The sequence below is a fragment of the Mustela nigripes genome, chromosome 2 (assembly GCF_022355385.1).
Source record: "Mustela nigripes isolate SB6536 chromosome 2, MUSNIG.SB6536, whole genome shotgun sequence".
NCBI classification, from domain to species: domain Eukaryota; kingdom Metazoa; phylum Chordata; class Mammalia; order Carnivora; family Mustelidae; genus Mustela; species Mustela nigripes.
In genome coordinates this window covers 42,482,512-42,508,874 of record NC_081558.1, presented here as the reverse complement: position 1 = coordinate 42,508,874, position 26,363 = coordinate 42,482,512, and the positions used below count along the sequence as shown (strand labels likewise).

At 39.3% G+C, this 26,363-nt stretch overlaps 1 protein-coding gene across 18 annotated transcripts in view; it reads right to left on the bottom strand.

Moving 5' to 3' along the window:
* Positions 1-26,363, bottom strand: part of CHL1 (cell adhesion molecule L1 like) — a 218,426-nt gene that overhangs the window by 134,186 nt on the left and 57,877 nt on the right. For 5 of the 18 annotated variants that reach the window (XM_059390177.1, XM_059390176.1, XM_059390170.1 and 2 more), the window contains exon 2: positions 14,720-14,757. The exons of 8 other annotated variants lie outside the window; for them this stretch is intronic. The gene's annotated coding sequence lies outside the window, so the exon portion shown is untranslated. Of the gene's footprint in view, positions 1-14,719; positions 14,758-25,954; positions 26,051-26,363 lie in introns of all 18 variants that reach the window. 5 more of the 18 variants (XM_059390173.1, XM_059390169.1, XM_059390168.1 and 2 more) reach the window with 3 other exon arrangements.

The following is a 26,363-nucleotide window of genomic DNA, read 5'->3' as shown; positions in this document are numbered from 1 at the left end:
AAAGTGATTTACACTCATAAGAAAAAGAGTGATTTACTTGATTATAGTGAAGGTGATGGTTTATAGTAGTAGAACCTCCTGACTCTTCACCCTAGTGCCCCTTCTTAAATGCTCACCTTTAAACTGATTCAGGCGTCTTTGTCAGATCCTGCTCACATGTAGTAAACATACCAGAAGCAGTTATAAATCAGCTTTATCAGTAATAAAAATGTTTCAGCATTTTAATGTTTACTTAAGTTATTTTGTAAATCCTCAGTTTGCCCTTAAAAATAAAATTATTTGTCACAAATTGCTTTCTTTCTTTAAGAAGAATGCTTTTTAATTTTCTTTTCTTTTCTTTTTTTTTAAGATTTTATTTATTTATTTGACAGAGAGAGATCACAAGTAGGCAGAGAGACAGGCAGAGAGAGGGAAAACAGGCTCCCCGCTGAGCAGAGAGCCCGATGCAGGGCTCGATCCCAGGACCCTGGGATCATGACCTGAGCCGAAGGCAGAGGCTTTAACCCACTGAGCCACCCAGGCGCCCCACTTTTTAATTTTCTTGACATATTTTGTTGGAAAATGGTTCAGATACAAGATGTCAACACGGCAGTCTCTTGAACATTGCTTGCAAAATCTCCCATTCCTTTAGGTACAAACTGCCATCACTGTTTCTAGCTTTAAAATAAATATCTTTAGTTTATGAATAACATTTTTAAACATGTTGTTTTATTTTTATATTTTATCTTGATCCTCACTTAGGAAAGATATGCCTTAAGGCCAATACAGTATCAGTATAGATCTCTTTTTCTTTTTTGTTTAGTAGAAACTTGATTTTATTCCAAAATAACCCTACTCAACACACACACACACACACACACACACACACAAAAACCACCGGACAATATGGGGGAAAAAAATCTATATTTTCATGCAATGGTTTTACACTCCATATTAAAAAAAAAAAAAATGCTTGCTAAGTACAGGCATTAACACATTTTCAAGCGACTTTTCAAGTGCATTTTTTTCCCCTTGGCTCAGCATTTCATTTTTACAGCGTCTATTAATCAAGTCTAAGCAGGCTTTAAATCCCCAATCCCTACTTCAGATTACTTCACAATTGCTGTCCTCTTCTCTCTTTGTCTCTAGTACCATCTTCTCTTGATTCCATTGTTTTAGTTCAGCTCTTTGCCCTGCACTTTCAATCATCCCAAGTCCACCATCCTTTGAGAACAGCAGCCATCAATTTCTAAGGCCAAACAACAAGGACTAATGTTTATACTTTCAAAGGGAATTCTCTGAATAATAAAGACCATTTAAGAAATGCCAGGAAAAATTGATTACTCCAGAATACAGAGCAACCAGTCCAGACTGGAGAACAGCACCATTTAGACATAAGAATATGTAGAGAGAAAAAAAAAAAAGAAAAAAAAATGACTAAAATCCATCTTTGTTCTTTATTGTATTTGGATATTAAAACTCACAGAATCTAAGCAGTACTTAACTTAATCAAGAAGAGGGAAAGACAAGAGCTATACATTTTAGAAATGAAAGATGTATTAGATCAAAAAATATGGTAATGCATAGAACCAGATACTTTCTCCATGGAAAAAATTATTTGATCAATAGAGTTTTACTGTTTCATTGAGGTGGAAAGGCATAGATAAGTGGCTGCCTATTTTCTTCTGTCTTATTCTTAAAAGTAACTGATAAATTGCTAAGGATCTATTTTTCTCAGGTATCTGTCATAATTCTAAATGTTATTATTCTGGGGTACCTGGGTGACTCAGTGGGTTAAAATCTCTGCCTTTGGCTCAGGGAGTGATCTCAGGGTCCTGGGATCAAGCCCTGCATGGAGCTCTCTGCTCAGCAGGGAGCCTGCTTCCCTTCCTCTCACTGCCTGCCTCACTGCCTACTTGTGATCTCTATCAAATAAATAAATAAATTTTTTTAAAAAGGTTGTTATTCTATAGGTCCATCTTATGCATGCCTCTATAATAATAGTAAGGTCTGAGCATGAGATATATAGTGATAAATCAGAGGAATCTCATGGCTTGCAACCATGGAAAACCAAGGACAAACCCATATCTGAAACCCAAGCCTCCCAGATTTTTCTTCCACAACAAGATTTGAAACAACATCATTCCTTGCTTTGTTCCAATCCTTGATGAAGTTCAAATACTGAAGCGTTTTCCTGTCTGAAATTTGCAGACTGCCATTCAGAACTTCACAGACTATTACCTTGACTGAAAAACTGTGTGTGTACCTCTGCAAGGAATGGTCTATCTACTCATTAGCTCCAATATCCCAAATCTACCATTATGTTTCTTAAAGCTACAATAAATTGCTTCCAAATACAATTTCGTCTCATCCCTTTTATGGGCCTTATAAAAAAGCAGCAAATCAGAGAGGAAAACAGGTTAATTTTATGCCAATCACAAAACCCAGTGACAGGTGTCGCCATGTGTTGCGACAAGATCTCTTGGCCATGGGTCATTGCTTTGAAAGGAACTAACGAATGGCTTGCAGTACTGTGACACACTGAAAGGCCCCCTGGGATCTCATGCAAAGATCTCATGACAGGTATGAAATTAACTCGTGGTATCATGGTATTTTCCAAACATGACAGCTTCCAGAATAGTTGCCACTTAGCACAGTGGGGATTGTGGGATGAAGTGCAAGAACTAGTAAATGATTTCAGTGGGATCTCCTAAGGGCCATAAGAAAAACCATCCTCCCCCCTCCCCAAGAAAATGTGGAGAAAGTTAAAATTATAGAAGGTGGGGCTCAAATATGTAGCAGCTAAGCAAAAATACTTACTGCTAAATAAATACTGCTTTGGATACTCATAACTTTAATTTGCTTCCTGGACTAATTTCCACAGTGAAGATGAATAAAGTACCCATTATTATAATTTTGAAGAGCTCTTTATTTCTTCCTTGAATCAAAACAAGGGTTTCAGTCATGAGCTGAGGAAGTACTGGAGCAAACATGCTTTTTTGCAGCACACGAGTGCGCAGGCGTGTGCACACACACACACACACACACGCAATGGCTGTACCATGCAAAATAAAACACTAATGCCAACACTGCAACTAAATCTCATAATTACGTTACATGGAAAAACGTAAATTCTGGAAACAGTAACTGTAAAACTCTTTGTTAGAGAAAAGATAGATGCTAAAAAAGCAAAGCAAAACATTGGCATCATATAATAAATAAATGTGTCACAAGCTTACTTTACTGACTTCTGAGTTAATTGCCTTTTCTATATCAATTCCAAATGCCATGCCAAAGATAATAGGAGGAAATGAAGAAAAATAGGCAAATTTCACATTGAGAAATAAAGTCACATAAACAAAGGTATTTATTTTCTTTGAATTCCTAATATAAAAACAAAATGCAAGTTATGACTGCAACTTTTTTGCATAATTTTCACAGTATAAGGTAAGAGAAATCACAAGTATAATGATTACAGCTTGAAAAGCAAGCAATTGTTAGTCCTGAAAAGGATAAAAGAACATGTGACTATAAATGTGGTAGAGAATCAGAAATTACACAGGATTCAGTGCTATGTTCTTCTGCCAACAGACAAATTAAGTGTATTAATGTTATGTGTGTATACAGATAAAGACCATTAACTCTGGTTTCACAATCTGGGCACTAGAAGCTAACTCCTGGTTCTTTATTTTGCTTTTTTTCAACATAAATTTTCTCCAGAATTCCTTTATATTCTAGCATGTGGACATTAACATTTAATTGTAGGACTGTGAATACCTTAATTACCAAATAATACCCTTCAATTTCAAGCCAATCTTCAATACATTCTTTAAGATCAGTAAGCACTTAGCATATATAGAAACCAATTTCCTAAAATGATAATATATGTAACAAATACTATATAACAAATACTATGTACCAAGCACTGCTCTAGGAACTTTACAAGTACTTTATTTAACCTTAATAATAGCAATCCTATAAGATAGGTACTATTAATATCTCCAACTTTCAGATGAGATAATGTGGAGAAGATGGGTCATTTTAACAAGTCTACAGCCGGTAAGTGACATACTCTGGAATTGGACCAGAGTCCATCATCTTTAACCTCCATGATGCTATGGAAGACCTTCCCACATCATTGTACTATAGACTTTCCAAGCAAGAGGTTTCCCTTGGGACTCCCATTCTTCTTGCTATCGCCTCTAATTTAAACCTCATGGTCAAAGAAAATGGAGTCACTGGATTCCTTTAGTTGTAATACACCACCAACTTTATAAAACCCAACTGTCTTCTAAGCAAGCTAAATTCTGCCCTTCTCCATCCCCAACCTCCTAGAAAGTCTCTAAAGAAAGGCTGTAACAATGTTAATGTTTTGATGATGTCAGCCTTCAGAACTCAAGATGTTTCATTCAACATATTTTCTTGAGTATCTATGAAGTATACACATCATATATATGTATGTTAAAAAGAATGGTGAATTAAACATACATAATCTTTACCTTCACAACACTTTAGATTGGTAGGGAAAATATATTATAAAAGTAAACATGTCAATGAATATGTGATTATTTATTTTAAGTAATTTTTAAAAGAATGGTATAAATCAGTGATTTAGATTTGGAGACTAGTAAGTCTTCAGCCCCAACTCCTCTTATTAGTAGTTTTCAGAACATGAATTACCCTCATAAACTTTTGAATTCTCATTTTTAAAAAATCTACTAGAAAGAAATAATAGTGTTGTTTTTTTTTTTAAAGATTTTCATTTATTTATTTGACAGACAGAGATCACATGTAGGCAGAGAGGCAGAGAGAGAAGAGGAAGCAGGCTCCCTGCTGAGCAGAGAGCCCAATGTGGGGGGCTCAATCCCAGGACCCTGGGATCAGGACCTGAGCTGAAGGCAGAGGCTTTAACCCACCGAGCCACCCAGGTGTCCCAGAATAATAGTGTTTTAAGGATTAAAAGAGTTAACAATCAAAATACTTAGAAAATTGCCTGGCATACAATTTATACACTCAACTAATAGTATCATTATAATTGCTCACAGTGTTTATGTTTTACATACCCTTCCTTTTACATAAGTTTATCTTTAAACTAGTGTTCTTTTCAGACTAAGAACTATCCTTTTGAATAACAGTAATGGCCTTTTTTTCAATTACAACAAGTAAAGGTTCAAATTTCCATTCAATATTTTTATGAATACATAAAAACTATTAGACTACTAATACATTAAAAAATTTCACTACTGGAAAAAGGCAAACAAGTGGTCCCTAAGTATTCACTGTTCCCTGTCACGACATCCTAGAAACCATCTGCTAGCTCACTCTGCAGCAAAGTACTAAGTATTTCACTATGATGGGCAAAATTTTGTCATTCTACATAGCAACTAAAATAATTTATAAGACTTTTTTTTTTTCACAGAGATAAAAGTTTTTTCATAAACCACTGTTGTCATCAATACACAGCAATAGAAATAATACATATGTTAAAAGCACCTATAATATAACTGGAAATAAGAAGGATATCTGCTTCTGTCCTATACACTATGGATTTATTTTTTCAAGCTGACAACGGATATCTGACCAATGAATATAAAGTTTAAATAACAAATCATTTTGATATAGAAAAATAAATCCATAAAATGTTAGTATGATACTAGATGATAAGTCACACAATGATTAAGAGTTGGGCCCAGCCCTACCACTCAATGGCTATGTAAACTTGGGCAGTCATTGATTCCCACACCCTCTCCAATCTAAGGGACAGTTTCATCATTAGTAAGTGGACAGAATAATTACAAGCCACAAGTTGTTTAAGAATTAAATGCCTACTATAAGCCTAGCGCCAGGAGGCACTGAAGATACAGTGGTGAACAAGACTAGAGTCCATGCTAACAGAACTCACTGTCTACATTGCTTACTTAGAAATGGAAGATACTGTTTCTTATTTCATAAAAATGCTGAGGATAAGCAATATGCATGGTCCACCAGAATGAAAAATGAAGACACTGCGAAGATCACAGTGGTTTATATACGGAAAGTGTAAGAAGTCAATATAGCATTAATAATACTTCTTGCATATTATCGAATTGGGTAAATCCTCATACAAATAAAAGAAACAAGAAAAAATTGTGCATTGATTAAGGCAGAATATACCTTGTACTTCACAAACTGGAAGCAATTTTCCAACTGCAGATGTCTTAAATGTTCCTGAAAATGGTCAAAATTATTCTATTTAAATTTTCAAAATCATGTTAGGAGAAACCAAACAATGTGCTGCTTATAAGAAGGGAATTATTTGGTGATGTAAATGTGAACTCAACTCACATTAGAGTGAAAAAACTGCAACTAACAATATAGCAGGAAATTCCAGTGCAGCATCTGGGTTTAGAGGATTGTAAGTAGATTAACTTGAAAATCACATCTTTTCTCATGTAACTTGTCTGAATAGTGGGCATATCTGTTCTGTTTAAAGACAGCCTTAGTTGGCTTAATAGTTTTGAATGTTCTAATTTGAGGATGGTTTATCTTAAGCAAACATATTTATATTGAAATAGTAATATGTTTGAATATTAACGTGTGTGTGTGTGTGAATGTACAATGTTTTACAGGGATTAGAAATTGCATGTGAGGGGCGCCTGGGTGGCTCAGTGGGTTAAGTCGCTGCCTTCGGCTCAGGTCACGATCTCAGGGTCCTGGGATCGAGCCCCGCATCGGGCTCTCTGCTCGTCGGGGAGCCTGCTTCCTCCTCTCTCTCTGCCTCTCTCTCTGCCTGCCTCTCTGCCTGCTTGTCATCTCTCTCTGTCAAATAAATAATAAAATAAAAAAAAATCTTTAAAAAAAAAAGAAAAGAAATTGCATGTGATATCATACTCTTTCTAGATTTGCACTTTATGATATGGTATATATGTATACTAGCTACTCTGCTAGATATACATACTATATATGTATACATATACTATATATGTATACTATGGTATATATGCATACTAGTATATATGTATATGGTATATATGTATACTAGCCACATATAGTTTTTTAAATTTAAATTAGTTAAAATGAAAGATAATTTAAAACTTATTTTTTCAGTCACAGTAATCACATGGAAAGTACTCAACAGCCACATGGGGCTAGTGATGAACATAATGGACAATACAGATATAGAACATTTCCATCATTGAATGAAGTTTTATTGAGTAGATCTGGTATAGACATTCATTCATTTTTACATTTATTTTTACTCATTTACCTTTGTTTCTTTACACCACAAACATTTATTAAGGACCTACCATGTGCCAAGCCCTGGGCTAAACCATGGGATAAAATGATAACCAAATATAGATATTATTCCAATTGCCATGAAACTTACATTCACATGGGATAAATAGACACACATGCAAATAAGTTAAAGCTGAAAATATGATAAATGCTAAGAAGGAGAGGCAAGGGGTATAATTTTAGAGGGAGAAGACTGATCCACCTAGGAAAGATGACTCTAGTGAAGTTACCATTGACATGAGATATAGGATGTGCAGGAGCTGGTTCAGCAAAGAGGGAAGAAAGTGTAGAGAACAGACAGATGATCACGTGCAAAGGCTCTGTGGTTGGGAGGGCCTGGAGAGTGTGAGGGAGAAAAGGTCAGTGTATGGGAACTAGTAAAGAGAGGGTGAATTTGGTCAAAGTTGATCCTGGTCCGTATTATTGACACCTTGTAAACCATGTAAAGAGCCTGTCTTTACCCAAAAAGAAACAGAAAGCAATTTTAATCAGAAAGGTGGTGTGGTCAGATTTGTGTTTCAGAAAGACTCTCTGGGTACAGTCTGGAGAACTACAATATGGGCAAGAGTAGTAAGGAGTAGTTAGGAGACATATCCATGCATGTTACCATCTCTCCACCTGCCACTTCTAGTTTAAAAATAGACAGGAAGATTATAATTTAACAACAAAAAGCATCCATATTAACATGGCTAAATTTTTAAAGGAGTTATTATGATAGAATACAAACTTGACCTCAAACTTGTGGACATGATAATTTCATAACATATGTGATTTTTTTTTTTTTCTATCCACAGAAGCAATAGGAGAAGGAACAGACAGGGAAGAATGTTAATATGCTGAATTTAGCGCCAAGCCAATATTGATCACACTTAATGGTAAAACTATAAAGGTCTAAAGAACCTAGCTGCTGAATAACATTAAAGGAGATAATAGGGTTGCCTGGGGCACTCAGTCTGTTAAGTGTCTGACTCTTGGTTTCCGGTCTGGTCATGATCTCAGGGTTGTGAGATGGAGCTCTGTGGCTCCCTGCTCAGCACCGAGTCGGCTTGGGATTCTTTCCCTCTTCCTCTCTCTACCCTCTCTCCAATAAGTAAATACTTTTTTTTTTTTTTAAAAAGAAGGTAACAGAGGCAAAGTAATTAAGTTCGGGAATGGTAATTTCCTCTAGGGAATTAAAGAGCTTAAATACCTGTGTAGGAGACAACTAAACTAAAAACACATTGATTCAGGTTCCTAGACAAGAAATCCTCTGTTGGCCAGGGTGGTGCAAAGTAACCACTTTCAGAGGGTGTAGTAATATGCTCAAAGGAGGGGCAAACTCTTTTTTTTTTTTTTTTGGCCATGAAAAATCCACTGAGCAAATTCTAGCTATTTTATACCCAGTCAAAAACAAAAACTAACAGAAAACAAACAATGAACTCCTCACTGTCGTTAGAATATTTGCTAAGTTCCTGCTTTCCTACAGGCTTTGCAGCTGCTGCTCCCTTCACTTGAATGGCTTCCTTCCCAGATCTTCACAGAGCTGCCCGTCATTCAAATCTCTGATCCAAGGTCACCACTTTCACGAGGCTTTCCTTGGCTAGCCTGTCTAACAATGGCCCATGTCCTCACTTTTAATAGGAAGTTATCACCATCTGACACTTTATTACCTCTTTATTGGCTGGGCTGTTTGTTACCTCCCGATATTAGACTATAACTCCTCTAAAGACAGAAATTTGTCTTACTTACCTCTATATCCCCAGCACCAATGTCTGGCAAGTCTTAGAGTTCAGAAAGTAATAGGTGTAAGAATGACTAAATGAATGATAGGACAGATCAGCTTGGGAGTAGAAGCCCAGCAGTCAGTTCATCATTGGAACTTATGCCACAAAATGTGTTGACTGTTGCTTTTGAACTATTTCAATAGAAACTCTTACCTGATCTTGTAATTTGTTTCCACAATGTAAACAACTCTGTAGTCTTTCTAGTTATGAGACCTAAAATTCTCTTTTGCTTGGGGCTACTGGACATTGAAAGTGCCATGGTTCATGCACTAACTTACTACATAAGGTACATGAGAATCTACATCCAATTCATCTTCTGTATTTCCACAGAATCAAAAAAAATAGTGCCTTGTAACAAAAGAAGTCTGTGCTCTTGAAATGTTTCTGAGAGGAAAGAGGAAAAGGATAATGGAAGAAGGCTTAAAATTTATGAACTAGAAATGCACACATTACTAAACCTAGGACGTGGAAGATCATAAAGTCCATTCAGAAATGACAAAGAACTGTGTGTGGATAAGAAGAAAAGCAAACAAAATTATGAATTGGAAATATGTCTGTCAGTACTCCTAAGACTTGAAGAGTACAGAAGAGTCTGTGCAAATTCTGCAAAGAGCGACGTAATAAGAGAATTACAGCAACAACTATAACAGAAATGTAGACACACTCTGAGACTTTCAAAAGCATAAGTAATTCTCGCAATATTTTTTTACATTGCATACATGTGCTTGTATAATGAAAACATGTTTTAAATAACAGTAGCAATATTATGGTAAAGCATAAAAACAATGAAAATTAATTTCCATTAATCCATTAATAAAGTAAATAGTAGAAATAAGAATCCCCTGTATTTATAGCAATTGATAAAACTATTTACATGCACACTATTTAGGAGTATAAAAATTTCATTTCCCCAATTCTGTTGAAATAGTGCTACAGTGCAGAAAACATCTACCATATGACTTCAGTCAGCAGATATCAAAACAGGGTTTTATCACAATGCTATTTTTAATAGCTAGAGATATGACTACCAAATAGAATTGTCACAAAAACATGATCTCCACTTAACATGAAAGATGACTTTTCATAAGAGGGCTTCAAACACAGCACGCATATTAAAAGGAAGAAGCAGGATGCGTGCTCGATGCCCAATACTCCTCCCCACATTCATCAATGTTCACTTTGATTTCCCTTTCCTCTCTCCATTGCTCCTCTGAATCTATTTGTCAGATAACCATATCGCATGTTTCCTGATTTCCACAGCTTAGCATGAATATATCAGCTTTTGCAGCTCTGCATCCCTGGCTTCAATGGATGCCGATGTCCATTCAAAATTAAAAATCTTGACAGTTTTTCTCTACCCTCACAAATTCCCTTCATTTCATCTCATGAGAATTTCCCATGTGGTAAATGTATCAAGCAGGTTTCTGCAATCTCCCTGACAACCTCTCTGCCTAGGACCGGCTAGAAATAATCAGTGGGCACAAGGGTCGACATTCAGGGAAAATAAAATAGGAGGCCTCGTGGAGTTCTCCAATCCCGCTGAAATTGGTTGATCAAGGATCCTCGCCTCAGGTAGAGCATTAGCCTGAAATGATTTCCCTTTTTTCGTCAAACGTGGCTTTCAACACTCTTTTGCCAAATTCACCTTTCCCATCCTTCTGGGATATCTTGTTGTTCCATAAGCCTCATGTCACTTTTTATCACTAAAATTTAGGCTGACTCAAAATGCTCTCTCCTTCCTCATTTCTGTCCAGAATTAAGGCTGGATGGAATTTATTAAATGAGGAGAAGAATGCCGTCTCCTGTTTTATTCTTCCTCTTTCTGTAGCATCTTGGAATGCCAACTGTCACTTCCAGCCTGATTGCCCGTTGGGTCGGCCCCTGCACCAGCCCCAGGCACTTTCCCCTCCATCCGCTCCCACCCCATATCTGCCCCTCACTCCTGATCCCGGAAGGATCTCGAAGCGTCCCAGAGTGTCACAGCACTCTTAGCAACCCCCTTAGGTGAGGCACCCACAAGAAGAGCTCACAACCAGCCACTTACTCCGGGGGTCTAGTTGATCTACAGACCTGCATGCACCCCTGCTGGATCCAAAGGTAAAAGTAGGAGCTGCTCCACTGGCCCATCCTATGACCACTCCCCAGATCTCTCCTGCCCTGCCCACAGCCACACAGCCACAGGCCAGGAAGTCCACCAGTGATTCAGGGAACACATTACCAGGGTCCCATCTCTCAGGCACATCAACCTGTTCAAAGAATCAAGTCAGACCCCTTCACCTGACTTTGCATAAGGAAAGGTGCTATGGGGTGGGGGGACTCTTACCACAAACAATGCATAATTTGCACAATTTCAGAGAGCCACTCTCATCTTCCTGCCTCCAAATTTTTGTGTACACAAGCAGGGCAGCTGGTAATGCTGAGGAACTCTGACCTCTTTGGGTTCTTAGGAAGCTTCTGAGGAAGATTCTGGCTCTAAGGTTTTATTTCTCTCTTTACTAAGATTTTGTTCCTCTCTTACTAAAGATTAGCTGGTCTCTATGTTTTGAGCTGTGAACTCTAATTACCAACTTGGGATCCACAACAACAAAAATATGAATTCCCACTCAACATCCTTTTATAGGATTTTACATATCATGTAAAGAGAAGAGATTTTACAGATCATGCTTTGAGTTTTAATTTTCTTCTCACAAAATCATAACAAAAAATTCTCATAATTTTAAGGTAATATCAGCCACTAGAAACATCTCAGTACCAAAAATTTATTAAGGAAGGCATCCAACATTAAGGAGAAGTAAACAGGAATTAAAATATGAACACAAAATAGAGGAAAATGAATAATCCCAACCCGCCCTAAGGCTTAAATCACCTCCCAGTGGTTAATTTATAGATCTTATGCAAAGGAAGTTGCTACCAGGGCAAGGAAAGAAATTCTCATTATATTCGATGCCCAGAGATCACCAGGGAAATAATGGCAAGACAGTCCTTCTCAGCATAATTTCAAAAAGAGATATTGCTGCCAAGTAAAACTGCCTTAACCAAAATGGTATCACTTAGCTGTTCAGTTCGTCAACAGGCACTTCTTTACATCCTGCTGTATACATCGAAGGAGCAGAAAATAGAGCAGAGTCCTTACTATAAAGTAGAAGCAACAGATGAATAAATGCAAGGAACTAGATGCGCCAATATGAAAAGGAATGAGGACAAATTATGCCGGTAAATGCTACAGGGACGCTCGCACGGGCTCTGCGATCAGCCAGCTCCCAGCAGACTCACTTCCTACCATTTCAAGTAGGGGAAGGCTGAGATCCTCTCCTGGATGTCTCAGTCCGTTCAGGCTGCTACAACAGAGTATCACAGAGTGGGTGGCTTATAAGCAATAGAAATGTACTTCTCACAGTTCCAGAGGCTGGGCAGCCCGAGATCAAGGCAGGAGCAGATGAAGTGCCTGATGGGAACCAGCTTCCTGGTTCACAGCTGCCTTTTTGCTGGGTCCGCCCACAGCAGAAGGGGCGAGCGAGCTCTCGGATGTCTTTCTTATAAGGACGCTCACCTCATTCATGGGGGCTCACCACTTAGGACTGAACCACCTCCCAAAGTGCCCACCTCCAAATACTATCAACATATGAGTTTGCGGGGGTGGTGCTCAAATAATCATTCTACATCACTGGATCCTAAGATAATCCGAGAACAACTCGGATTAGTAACTATTGTTTTAATACCTATTTTTGTTATAATGGGAATAAGTAACTGTGTGTTATGATATGAGTAAACTCTGGAGGTGTTGCCTTGCAGATTTAGAACACATCCATGCCCACCTCTGATAGGTTAAAGAATTCACAACAAGCTCACATGTGTTCGAAGACTATCCCATTTGCTCTTACCTTATTGTTCTAAATGAAAATAAAACTTGATCCCATCCTAAGCCCCTAATGCCGCAAAACCACACGGTCTCTATCAGATAGGTTGCCACTGAGGGCCAGTAGCACATACCACCCCAAAATGTACCATGTTGGCATGTGGATTAATCTGAGCTAAAAACCATGAAGACCCAGCAGCCTCAGGAAGAGTTTTTGTTTTTGTTTGTTTTGCCTCTCCCTTAACTGCCTAAGAGAATTTTTTTTTTTTAAGATTGTATTTATTCATTTGAGAAAGAAGAAGAGAGAGTGAACACAAGGGGGCGGGGGTAGGATAGAAGAAGAGGGAGAAGCAGGGCTCAATTCCAGCACCCTGAGATCATGACCTAAGCCGAAGGCAGAGGCTTAACCCACTGAGCCACCCAGGCACCCCATGCCTCAAAGAATTTAGATAGAGGGTTTGTACCAGAAAGAGAGAGTTATTGTCAGAGAAACTTTCAATATCAGAAAGACTAACATGCATGACAGGGCAAATATCTATTTACCAAACATGTGCTCTTCTCATTTTCCCATGAATTGTCTTCCTCCCCTTTGAAGCCCAGAACCCGACCCCCTCTCAACTCAGGACAGTATACAAGCCTCAATTGTCTGACTGCCTGTGAGTCTCATATTTGTCTATGGGGCTCCCATATGTATGAAGTTAAATTCGTTTTTCTATCTTAGCTCAACTTAATTATTAGACCAGCAAAAGAACCTAGAAGAAAAGAAAGGAAAAGCTTTCAGCTCCTACACCACAAAGCAAGCTTCCATCCTGAGGTTACTGGCACCAAAGCCAGGGCTTATAAAGAAAAAACAGTTACGATGCCAACTTGTACCCTGAAGAAAGGGATTAATTTCACAATCACCATCAACCACTGGGCATCCCAAAGAAATTTACAATCTAAGTGAAAATAGCATGCCTGCTAGGCAGATAAAGCTTCAAGGTCAGCCCCTACCCTTCCTCATTAGATTGCTGACACTGAACCTCCCCCAAGTAGAAATTCCAAAGCTGCCCCTGGTAAAGACAGAGCTCCATTTGTCCTTCGTTGGTGTCCTTGCTAAAGGTGCCCATCAGCCCCACCTATAGGTCCAACGGGGCAGACGCTTAAGCAGAGCCTGCTTTCCTATCGCTGACACAGCTCTTGGTACCAAGTCCTGATTCAGCTACATAATTCTTCCAGCTGTAAGAAAGAAGGATCTTTCCCTAAGCATTTATATTTGACCAGGGGTACTGTACATCACAGTTGGCCATGGTTACTGAACTTAGCAGATTTTATAGACCTTTTCACAACTGCCCTTAAGAATATGATCTGCTCCTAGAAGACAAGCTGCACAGACCCAGAACCACCACCCCCACTTCAAATACCCACCGGTTTCATTTCTGTTTCTCCTCATGAAGTTGTTTGTTTTTCTTAGAAGCCATATTATTTTTATCAAGTTTCAAGAGATTTCAAGGACCATGAATCCTGAAGAGAAATCTCTTCCATTCAAGACTCCTAGAATGCTGATCCAAACTTACCACCTCTCACTTGGTTCCACTCCTATCTTACAGCAACCATCAAGTTTTTAAAACCTTACAATCCCACCTCATTAAACCTTCTGCTTCACTGTGAATACTTACAAGATTCTGGCAGTATATTTCCCATGCCTCCCCCCACAGGTGTTGAATGAATCTGAGTATAATATATTATTGTACGGAATTCTAGAAACATCCAGGCACGGGCCCATGCTCTTCCCACCACATATCATCATTCTTCTGTGCTTGCATCAGATCAGTCAGATTTGCATTTAAACTCAGAAATACAGTACCTTTGATGAAAGAAGTTAGGTGAAGCCCACTTCCTTATCTAGAAAAAGAAAACAATAAAAAAAAGGATACTTCTTTGGTGACCAGTAAGTGATGTAAAAATATCATAGCAAATATTAATCAAGTGATATTACATAAATGTTATAGCAAACTTTATTGAATGCTTACAGTGTGTTGCATTAATGGATATTATCTGATTTAATCTCCTAAAAAACTATCGGGGAAATATCGCCATTGTCTCAGTTACAGATGAGGTTAGTGAGACACAGAAATGTTAAACTATTTGGTCAAGTCCATACAACTAGCAAGTATGGGAGCCAGAACATAGACTTCAGCAGGCTACTCTATTAGCTAGTTTGCCAAACCACTGGTCAATTAAATAATGGTGTGTCATGCAAATAAGAGATCAACACAGTTCCTGGCACAAGGTACATGAACCGAGGAAATGGCTGTCTTAGAGGCAGTCAGAGTAGTCACAGTCAACATTAGGCATGATGCTTCCATTAAACACCATTAAGTGGCAAATTTACTAAATAACAACTACTAAATAATAACATCATTAAGTGGCAAATATTCAACTACAGAAGGTGTATTTCCCTGTAGTTCTTTCCCAAAACCCAAACTTATGACTCTTCAAAGTGCTCAGGATTGCTGACCAGGAAGCAATAACTGGAAAGGAATGTTTACATGGAGATGTAGAAGTGTAATTCACATAGCGTGGTCTGCTCTTTTATGCAAATGGCCCTGTATGAAAAGAGACAGAAGGTCTTTGTTTTCCAGAATGACACATTTTTCCTACAACCCCAAGACTATATTATTAATTAAAATGTCCTCTGTTAAAAGACCAAGGATCATTCATTCTGAGAGTCAAATAATGAACATTGACTTTGCGTCTCCCCAAAAGCTCCCAAGTCTAAATCTCAAAGATAGGAAGTGAGAGTTTACCTTGGCAATCTTAATGTATGGCACATAGTAGGTCCACAACATACATCTATACGATGCAGAAATGATATAGGACAGGCACATTTTGTTAGTTTAATAGTCATGCGTTATCAAAGATGTAAATTGCCAGCAAGTGTTCTCATTGTTGTTCCATTCGAGTATTATGTACAAAACTACTTCTCCCTTTCTATTTATTTGAAAAACTATACATTCTTATTACTTCTGAGTTCTTTTTTCTCCTGCAATATTAATAGGAGCTCTACGAGTCCATTTTCAGAATGATTTCCAAGGTATAGTAAAGAGCAATAAAGGCAGGGGTTATGAACGGTATCATTAACTGTGTGGGCTTGTTTTAAAAGTGCATAAAGAAATAATTCACACGTCCTATTCATGTGGCAAGGAATTTAGTGTCATTTGAATACAGTACATAAAAAGAGTCACTCAACTCATTTAACTACTAATTGGTTATCCTTATATTAAGGTCTGAATGGCAGAGCTAGAGCAAAGCACCCAAGGGGAAAAAACTAAAATAAAAAACTGTGGGGCATTTTTGCAACTCTGTCCTACACAGTGATAGTGCAGCTTACTGATACTATCTATCTTAGGTAAGACAATTGCTGGAAAGGAACACATAAGAAAAGCTCACTTTTTCCAAATCAATATTAGCACTTTGTGCTACCCCTACCTGGCACTGCACATGGACCCATTCAAACGGTGTGCCTTACACAACTATGTTTAGCTATGAACAAAGTAAAAAATATGTGGCATCATTAAAATCACTCTTTCGCCATCCACTAAGCCAACACAAATACGGTGCACATTCTCTATGTTCCAAGAACTGCAAAAATTCAAAAGATGCAGAAAAGCAAATACATGCATAAATCAAAAATGTCATATAATTCTCATCTTTGAGAAAATGGACTCAATAAAACCAATTATGTGAGTAAATCTTAGCTAGACAGAAAAACAAATATATAGATGTGTGAGTGATCTGGAGCAGTGACAAATCCAAGCTGGAAACCAGGGACCTCTCATGATTGTTCTGTGTAGCACATCTTATTATTGGAGGTTTCCAATAATAACAAATGAACGTTTCCTTCCTCTAACATTATTCTTCCTTAAGAGAAACAAAATAACAAACAAGAAAGATGACACAGTGGTACAGAGAAGTAGCTGGCAAAATTCAGAACCATCATGGTATAAATGAGAAATTTTCAGTTAACTGTTCAAGTCTATTAGCTTTTTTCCCCCCCTTTATTAACTACTCCAAAAGCCATAACCTGTTAATGCATCGATACCACCCTGGGGATGAGTCTGAATTAGCTCTTTCAGATGGCTAGAAGTTCATGTGATGAATCACTATTAGTCTCCGAGCACTAGAGTGGACAGAAGCAGGTTAATGGAGCAGCTCATTTCTGTTCTAAGGAGCGTAGGTCCCAGAGCTTCTGGATTCTGCTTGGGAGAAACTCCTTTAGCAGAGAAATCTGCAAAAAAATCTAGTCTCCAAACTTCCTTCACTTTGCATGGCATGTATACTATCTTCACGTCTCGGTCATTCTCAAGTCCACAGGGACGGCCAATCTTTAAATATCTAACTGAGATCATTACAAAGCTGTCATTAAGGGTGACAGCTGACAGTAGTTCACCTGGTAGCTGAATGAGTAGAAGGCACCTCCACAGACCCTAGAACCAAAGGCAACAAACTGCACATCAGTGCCTTTTGTTCAGCTTGCACACTGCGTTTTATGGAGCCTTAGTTTCCTCTCCTTTCCTTTCCCTTTCCCTTCTTCTTCCTCTCCTCTCCTTTTCTTTCTTTCCATTTTTTAAGTTTGTTTGTTTGTTTGTTTAAGAAATCTATACACCCAACGTGGGACTTGAACTCATGACGGTGAGACTGAGTCACAAGCTCTTCCGACTGAGCCAGCCAAGCGACCCATTAGCTTCCGTTTCTTACTTTCTTTCCTTCCTACTTCCCTCCTTTTCTTTCTTTTCTTCTTTTCTTTCTTTCCTTCCCTTCCTTCTTCTTCCTTTCTTCCTTCCTTCCTTCCTTTCCACCTGCCTTTTCCTTCCTTCCTCCTTTTTTTTTTTTTTTAAGAGAGAGAGAGAAAGACAGAGACAGAGAGCAACAGTGCAGAGCCCAACTTGGAGGCTCAATCCCACAACCCAGAGATCATGACCTGAGCTGCTGAAATCAAGAGCAGATGCCTAACCAGCCGAGCCTCCCAGGCTCCCCAGAGTCCATTTCTTAAACACTAGGAGCGTGGACAATAAAATTCAAATTTCTGTCCTTTTAATTATTAAAAACGTAGAAAGTTTGACAAGACAAGTCCTGCTTTGACACATGGCACCAATCTTCCAGAGCTGAGCAGAACATTCCAGTTTTGGAAGAGGCTGTTTTCGCCAGTACTCCAGTCTCCTCCTCTCCCTATTGTCTTGTACCTCTCCTGATGCCTCACTCCTTTGCATGTGAATGTGTGATACCATCCACAGTTTAGCTATTGTGGATGTTACTGCTATGAACATTGGGGTACACAACAAATAAATAAATAAATAACATAAATAAAATAAAATTATAAAATAAAACAAAAATAAGTAAATGCATGATACCAGCCCCATATCTACCATAGATCTTGGCTGTGAATATACTCAAGCTGTTAAAACTCTCAAACTAAATTACTGACTTAAAGAATTTATTTATAACATATATTGCTTAATTTCTTATTAAAATACTAAAGATTAGGGGCTCCTGGGTGGCTCAGTGGGTTAAAGCCTCTGCCTTCAGCTCAGGTCATGGTCCCAGAGTCCTGGGGTTGAGCCCCATATCAGACTCTCTGCTCACCAGGGAGCCTGCTTCCCTTCCTCTCTCTGCCTGCCTCTCTGGCTACGTGTGATCTCTGTCAAATAAATAAATAAAAACTTAAAAAAAAAAAAAGACAGATGTAAAAAAGAATACTAAAGATTGAATTATAGTACAACAATAATTGTTCTTCACAATTATTATCATTTTATTCACAATTATTTCTTCTTATAAATACTGATTTAGCTCCTTTACAGCCAACCCTTAACTTTGTGACTTACATTTTAAATGTTTTATTGATCGTGTTTCAAGTTTGACAGATATATTAAAAATCAAAGGGCCACAGAGTTTTAAGGATGGAATGTTTCTTCAGTATCATTTAGCTCCAAATCATATATTTTACAAGTAAGAAATCAATAAATTTGTGATCTTTTGAAGGCACACACCTACTGAATATGAAATCCAAGGATGGAATATGATTTTTTATCCTCAGTTCAATGCTTAATTTTAGTAGTAACTGGCTTTTCCTATCACATGATGCATCATGAAGGAAAAATAATACCATTTTCTTTTTTTTTTTTTTTAAAGATTTTATTTATTTTATTTGACAGACAGAGATCACAAGTAGGCAGAGAGGCAGGCAGAGAGAGAGAGGAGGAAGCAGGCTCCCTGCTGAGCAGAGAGCCCGATGCGGGGCTCGATCCCAGGACCCTGAGATCATGACCTGAGCCGAAGGCAGCGGCTTAACCCACTGAGCCACCCTGGCACCCCCCATTTTCTGAATATTGTATTCTTCCTCCTCTTTCTTTTTCCCTCCTTCTCTCTTTTTCTTATTCCCTCCCTAAGTACTTTCCTCTCCTTCCTCTTTTTCTCTGCTTCTCTTCCTCCTTACTTCACTAAGACCCAAGAGTTCACCTGAAGGTAAAAATTATGTAAACATCATGCTCAACAGACAGTGTTTCAGTGGACAGCTGCACTGAGTAATGGTGTAGACAATTTTCTCTTCATTATGCTTATATTATGCAATATTGGACTTTCTTTTTGTACAATGATCAAAGGTAAAAACATAGAATGTGCCCTTGTCCAGCTATCTGGGAGGCAGAACTAAGTGACCAAACCATTGTGGGATTTAACAGCTTAGGCTCGTCATTCATATGATTCTCATTTACTTCTGAAAAACAAATAACTATAATTAATTTAATAAGTTAAAAGTGGGGCAGACATAAAGGCTTCTCAAACTGTCTCAAACTCAAAAAAAAACCCAGGCTGACTTCCAATAAACTGGTAGTTGCAGAGCTGCTGCTGTCTCATAGAAAAGTCTGAGAAGAATAACTTAATTTAAAAACCATTTTGGCTTTCTTAATCTTATTTGTTTCTTATTGCTCTTCTCCCTTATTTTATTAGTAATGAAGTTTATAGGAAAATAAGAATTTCTCCTTCCATTAAAAGGCTTGAAGCAGATTTTTTCCTTCCCACTATGCATTGGATTTCTGAGATAAGCATTTAGAACGAGTTTCATAAACGAGAACCCAGCTGTGTCTATGGGGTGACGTTTTTAAATGATCTACCTGGGACTTGTTCCGTAAGCTACAGTAGTCTGCAGTATCCACGTATGTACAGAGCTCTGATGTCATACTGGCAATGGAATGGGATTTAAGAAGTTAGCATGAACGATCAAGGTACGGTGGCTTTGGAGTCAAACCAAGATTTTACTAAGTTCCTCCCATCTCCTTAAATAACAAACCTGCATTATAGCAAATGTTATGGTTTGGGAGGTAGTGATCCTCAAGTGCTCAGTAACATGCAAATGCCTTAAAGTTTAAGATCTAAATGGTCATATACTAATGCCTTGATAGAGGCACTCTTCTTTTAAGAGTGTAAAGGTAGGGGGCACCTGGGTGGCTCAGTGGGGCACCTTCAGCTTAGGTGATGATCTCAGGGTCCTAGGATTGAGCCCCACATCTGGCTTTCTCCTAGCAAGGAGCCTGCTTCCCCTACCCCTCTCTGCCTGTCTCTCTGCCTACTTGTGATCTCTGTCTGTCAAATAAATAAATAAATGAAATCTTTAAAAAAAAGAATGTAAAGGTAGATGGCCATTTTTCAAGATTTCAAAAACATGCTCTTTATACTTTGTTTTTGGGTCTGGTGTACTGAATGTTGTGTGAACTTATGCAAAAACAGCTATGCTAAAATTTTAGCATACAGATGAATCCCTGGAGTCCTGAACCCCACTATCAGAAATTCTAATTCAAGAGGTACAGTGGGGGGGGTCCAGGAATCTGCATATGTAATTAACACCCAAATCATTCTTTTACTTACTCAGTTATTCATTTAGTAAACTCATTGTGACAAATATTATGCTGTGTGTTAAGTCTTACAAATAGAGTGGTGAAAAAAAGTCCCTGCTTTTATAAACTGTTTTAATCCATAAATAAAAATATATAAAATGTAGATAGTGATAAGAACTAGGAACAGAAATCTATTCTAGTAGAGCAACGGCAAGCAAAGGTGAATAAGAGAACATGGGGGGGGTGGTACTCAGGCAGAGCCTCTCAGATAAGATGCTGCTGATATTAAGTGACTCAGAGACGAAACCTCGAGAAACACTCCCTTTACACAGGGTAAGGAAAAATACAATCTGTGCCGAGCTTGAACTTGGTGTCAAATATTTCATATTTTCAAATTTCCTACTTCTCTTGGTACTTAGCAGTTCTCTCCCACGTCCCTGGAACTCCTATCCTCGCCCCCTCCCCTGCCCCCCTCCATAACACACATAATCACACATTATTAGAAAGCTGTTGCCAAAAGTTTAAGATAAAGAAGGTTTTGGCATAACTGTAATATGAAAAAGAAAGAGTTTGTTAACCAACAATGTGATGAAATTGCCAAAAATTCGGTGAGCCTAGGTAAAAGAAGTATGGTACCTAGAATCCAGGATGTGATAGTTACACTTTATTTTATTCCGCTCAGGAAACCTCTCCTAAGTTGTATCCAGGTCTAAGTGCTTGGATTTAAAACTGATTCAGACCAAGTGAGCTTATTCAGAGGCAAGCTCTCCAGATGGGAGGAGGGACTAGCACTAAATCACGGGGAGAAAAGTTGAAAGAGCTAGGGATGATTCTGCCTTCCTGGAAACAGATGAAGCAAGTGAGACATCAAACCTCTCTTCAAACATCTGAAGGTCATAGGAAAATGATGAGATTTTGTTGTCTGTGGTCCCACAAGGTAAAAGGGAGAGAAAGAGATGCAAATTCCTAACCCCAGGTTTGCAATTATAGAAACGTAAACTCAAAAGCCTCAGGAGAAAGACGCCTCCCCTATTCGAGAAGAGGAAGTAGAGGTTGGTGACCACACACTGGGTGGCAGTGCGAAGGTCTTCAAGACCCAAGAGCACGGTGGCACTGAAGGGCCGCGGAGGCCTGCTATGAGAACCTGTGACGCACGATTCATGTTCCATGATTCATAATAGAAAGACTGACTGCCCCTATGAAACAATACTCCCTCTCACTCTCCCAGGCCTCTGGAACCAGAAGTGACGTCGGTGCTGCCTGGACAGTCAGCCGCGTGGGAAGAAGTCAGCAGCAGGTGGCCTTTCAAAGGGCCCTACATGTTCTTTCTGCGCTTGATCCCTCCTGGGGGGCTGCCCCTTTCTAGCATTCCTAGTCATCTCCCAAGAGGCCTCCACCAATCTGTCCACCCACCCTTAGAACAAGCTGCTTCTCTCCGAGGCTCTTGGTGTTTCCCAAAACTATCTTTTCAAGATGAGAAAATGAATGAAATGAAACAACTTCAATGTTTCTCAGTCCCTTCGAATGATATGCTCATGATGTGTTCCATAAACATGCATTACCTGTATGGATTTTTAGCTGACTTTCCTACTTAAATAAAAATATCTTAAGATAGTATGTTCTCTCACAACTATAAAAGGGAAATCATCACCATTTTACATGAAAATAAATATAATGAAACACAGCCAATTAAGTTTTTTTTTTTAATTTATTTATTTGACAGACAGAGATCACAAGCAGGCAGAGAGGCAGGCAGAGAGAGGGGGGGAAGCAGGCTCCCTGCTGAGCAGAGAACCCGATTCAGGGCCCCATCCCAGGACCCTGAGATCATGACCTGAGCTGAAGGCAGAGGCTTTAACCCCCTGAGCCACCCAGGCATCCTAGCCAATTAAGTTTTAAAAAGACATTGTGACCAGAGGACTCCCAGATTTTGAGGTCTGGACTCTTTTCATGAAAAGACACAGCAAAGTGTTAAAAAATGCGAGCACAAAACTAGCCTTTGACGTACCCTGAAGTACCAGAAAAAAAAATATAAATGAAATAAATGTTTGCTTTATACTAGGTCTATTATTTAATGATATTCAATCGTAGAATAACTCTGATCACCTTATATCTCATCAGTGGTATCTATCCCATAATTTAGGATATACTGAACTGATTAAAGATACTGTCCCCATGTTAAGAGGGACACAAAGCCTCAAGATACTGAAGCTACCCAGTAGGGAAAACTTCAAGGAAAAATAAACTAGAGAATGGCAGGCACCATGGAAAATCCACAGAGACATCTTTAATCACCTATATCCTAGGACCCCCTTGAAATAGAATTTCCACGTAGGGACAACCACAGAGATAGGCAAGACTCAATTCTGGCTCCTAATGCAGTTCCCATTCACCTAGATTCCAGGGCAGTGATACAAGGTTGTCCAGCTCAAACAATTCGCTCATTCAGTCATCCAAAAAATATACTCAGCAATGACTGTGTACCATGTGCTGTTCTAGATACTGGAAACACAAAACCAAAAAAACAGACAAGGTTCCTGTCCTGACCTCCATAATTACATTGGGTCATGGGGGCAAGACAGCTAGTACACATAAGCCAGGGTTTCTCAACCTCAGCATGATGGATGTTTTGGGAAGGATCATTCCTTTTTTTGTAGGAGTCTGTCCTGTGCACAGAAAACAGGACTCTAATCACTAGATATCAGTAGCAACAGTCCCATTCCCCACCCCAGTTGTGACAACCAAAAATGTTCTCTAGATACTACTAAACGTCCCCTCACAGACAAAATCATCCTTGGTTGAAAACCACTGCTCTGAGGCCTTCTTCCCTACATCCAAAGCCAGAGTGCTGTACTGTGCAGCTCGATGGAGAACCACTCACTGTAATTCCACGTGAAGTTATCCCTCAGAGTCGTGAAACAACCATACATCTGTCAGAAGGAGCAGCTCTGCTTTGCTGTGCTATCGCTGGAATTATATGCTCCGGTGGGAGACATGTTGATGTGGACGTTGAACAAAAAATGAGGGTAGAAAATACTGATCAAAGTTCCACTGCATTTTTAATTGCATTCATGAATACTGCTTCTCCTTTGTGGGTTCTTCTCTCCATCATGCACACAGAGACACACACAGAGGTCTGGAACCCTGTTCCTTTGTTTAACATGTCTTTACTTCTAAGCAGCAGCCCAAAGAAAGCAATGAGGCAAAAGCATTATTGATGAACGGTTGCTGTGTCATTCTAGATAATTCACCGTTCTTTTGGAAATGAGAACATGAATCTCTGGAATTTTTAAAGTTGTAAGTATGTCAGTAGACAAAGGAAGAAATCTCCTTGATCCACAGACACTTTTATTTTTTTTTAAAGATTTTATTTATTTATTTGACAGTGAGAAATCACAAGTAGGCAGAGAGGCAGGCAGAGAGAGAGAGGAGGAAGCAGGCTCCCTACTGAGCAGAGAGCCCAATGCGGGGCTCGATCCCAGGACCCCGGGATCATGACCTGAGCTAAAGGCAGAGGCTTTAACCCTCTGAGCCACCCAGGTGCCCCCACAGACACCTGTTTTTAGACATTTGAATAGACTCATGCTTCTCAACCCTCACAGTCTAAAAGAATCACAGGTGTACGTTGAAAAGAGCAACCACCACCACCACCACCACCACCGCCACCACAAAATAGCTATCTGGGCTCCAGCTACAGTTTTGTAAGATTGTCCCAGAGAACCTTAAATCTGAAAAGTGCCACAGGTAATTATTACAGGCAGTCAAAGCTGAGAATTACTGTTCTAAGTTGTCGAGAAACACTGTGGAAAAATCATGCAAGAAAATATGGCCTGGGGGTTACCTGGGGGGCTCAGTCATTTAAGTGTCTGCTTTTGGCTCAGGTCATAATCCTGGGGTCCTGGGATCGAGCCCTATGTTGGCCTCCCCAGCTCAGCGGGGAGCCTGCTTCTCTCTCTGCCTGCCAATCCCCCAGCCTGTGCCCTCTCTCTGTGTCTCTCTTTGAGCCAAATACATATATAAAATCTTTAAAAAAAAAAAAGAAAGAAAAGAAGGTTTGCAGCACATGTATGGCCCCTTATCTCTGCATCTTCCAGACAGCAGATACCATGTTGCTTCTACCACACTTTGACACTTGCCCAAATAAATGAAAACCCTTAGCCTTTAGACTTCTTCCGGACAGGATACCAAGATAGTGTGTATACACACACACACACACACACACACACACACACACACACACACATACACATACATACACATCCCACCAGTTACCAAACACAAAGATGGTATGGTACTCATCTGTGCTCCTCTATGACCTAGAAGTTACTGAATTTCAAGGGCCACTTGAATGACCCCCACATTGTAAATCAATGTAGTATAAACCATGATCACTGAAAATGTCTGAAAATGTTTTCACAACCATATGAAACTCTAGGAAATCTTCCCTGCTGCCTTTGAATCATAACAACCGGAACTATAGTCTTTTCAGTAGATAAAGAAAGAATTTTTTAAACTATACACAATTAACTAAGTCACAACAAGTAGTTCAAAACATCCTTTTCCCCAGAAAACAACTGCTTTTTGAGACCGTAATTATAGTAGGAAGCCAGTGAGAAGGTTAAGAATGAAAGGGCCTATGAATAGCATTCTGAAAGGAAAAAATAAAAATTCTGGTAAAATTTCAGAGGGCAGAAATGGGCCCCAGAGGGCAGACCCATTGTAGCTAGAGACAGCAGAAGGCAGATGTTGGTGCATGAGCAGAAAGAAGAGCGGAAACAATTAAAAATACAAGTCTAACTTCTTTGCATGTTCTATACAGCCCTGCATGGTGTGGTGCCCACCACCTGCTCAGGCCTCTTTCCTTCCAGCTTCCTGTGTTCCAGCTTCCTCTGTTCCTGGAACACAGGAAGTTGTCATCCTCAAGACCCTAGAGAAGGCCTAGTCCTTTCTCCACTCAGACTGCAGAGCTCAACTTCTCCCAGCTCTGACAGGTCTCACCCTACTTTATGTCCTCAGAGACTGGCCTCCTCGCGAGCTGGGGCAGGGATGGTCACAAGTCACCACAGCAGGCTGGTTTCCCTGAGAAGCAGACCCTGGTCTGTTAATGAGGGATTGGAGATCAAAGACGGGGAACGGATAGGAAGGAAGGTGAACTGGACAAAAGGGAGAAGTACAGCTGTAATACAGAGTCGAGAGAGGTCTCAGCCTACCTTATAGGGAGGGGAGTTCTGGGGTGGGCATGATCCTTACAGCCGTCCTGAGTTGGGATTCTATCCCTCCACACCAGGCCTTAGATGTGGGCTGCCCTGGAAAGGAGACATGACCTTGAGCAAGGGAGTACTCTCTTCAGTGGAGGCAACCTGATGGGTTGGGAGGTGACTGGTGAGGAATGGCTGCTGGCAGCGTTCCAAGCAGGATGGGGAGCAACTGGTTCTCATAGACTGATCGGGACAGGACATTACAGAGTCTACCACTGTGACTTTAACTCACGGTCCCTCCGTTTTCTCCTCTGTAAAATGGGGATGATACTAACAACCTTAAAATGCATACAATATCATGTAAAGTACTAAAAAATGTTAAAAGTGCATCGATATTTAATCTATTCAGGAAAGGATATGG